Genomic DNA, 1,234 nt, shown 5'->3' with positions numbered 1-1,234 from the left:
AGTTTAATGATTTTGAAAGGAGAACATTGTTGTCTTGTGCAGTTCCGGTCGGAGAAATGTTTGTGAAAGGAACTTTTTGCAGAGAGAGGGATTGAGCATTTCAGCTTGTTGTTGAACACTTCTCTCTGGGCACTGCTCGAAGCAGCAGCTTGCGAATTGCAGTGACGTTCACGTTCGCCTCACATGCGAAAAGTCCCCAGTTCGATTACGGACAATAAACATTGTTGTTGAAACAAAAACATGTCTGCAATAAAAATTGAACAAAAGCATTCCAGGGTACATTGACGCATGATGCAAGCTACCTCAGGCCTCGGCCAAAGCTCCCTGTACACCGAGCACAGGCTGAGGAAAATCCCAGGGAACAAGATATCCCGGTCAATGGGCGTTCCAGCAACACTGAACAATTGCCCAGTCTGAAACTATCCAGAGTAATAACTTGTAACACAAATGTACAATAGTTAGGATGGCCGAGCGGTTCAAGGTGCTGCGTTCAGGTCATATATTCTCTGGAGAAATGGGTTTGAATCCCACTTTTAACATTCATTGTTTGTAATTGCAAAATCATTTGTTTTGACACCACTCTTGAGTGCTTTGTGACATCAATCTAAATTATGCAGATCACAGAACAATTATTAAATTATCAACTCTCCCTCAGTTCGCATTTCTTTTATTGTGCAAAGAAGATCATGGGTTCATTGAAGACGTTATCCCGTGAATGCAACATAAAGTTTAAGGCAAACAATTCGCCCAACTCGAACCCACGACCCTGAGATCGTGAATCTCATACTCCACCGACTGAGCAAGCAGGGATTCTCAACAGCAGCCCTGTCAATCCCCTTCAAAATATTGTCCGTTTTAATGAGATCAACTCTCATTCTTCGAAACTCCAGAGAGTGTCGGCATATTCTACGCAATCTCTCACCAGAGGACAGTCCTGTCATCCCAGGAATCAATCTGGTGAACCCCTGTTCTACCCCCTCCAAGGCAAGTATATCCTTCCTCAGATAATGATACCAAAACTGTGCACAGTACTCCAGGTGTGGTCTCACCAAGGCCCTGTACCATTGTAGCAAGATTTCCATACTCTTGTGCTGTGAGCTATATATTAGGTATTATGGGCCGAATGACCTCTTTTTCTGCTGATTCTGCGGTTGTATAAAAAGTTATTAAAATACGGCCGTCGTTCATATTTGTATTTACTTTAGTGTGCAACACATGTGGGTGGATTAATGAT

The sequence above is a fragment of the Pristiophorus japonicus genome, unplaced genomic scaffold, assembly GCF_044704955.1.
Source record: "Pristiophorus japonicus isolate sPriJap1 unplaced genomic scaffold, sPriJap1.hap1 HAP1_SCAFFOLD_73, whole genome shotgun sequence".
Lineage (NCBI taxonomy): Eukaryota > Metazoa > Chordata > Chondrichthyes > Pristiophoridae > Pristiophorus > Pristiophorus japonicus.
This window is presented reverse-complemented; position numbering follows the sequence as displayed.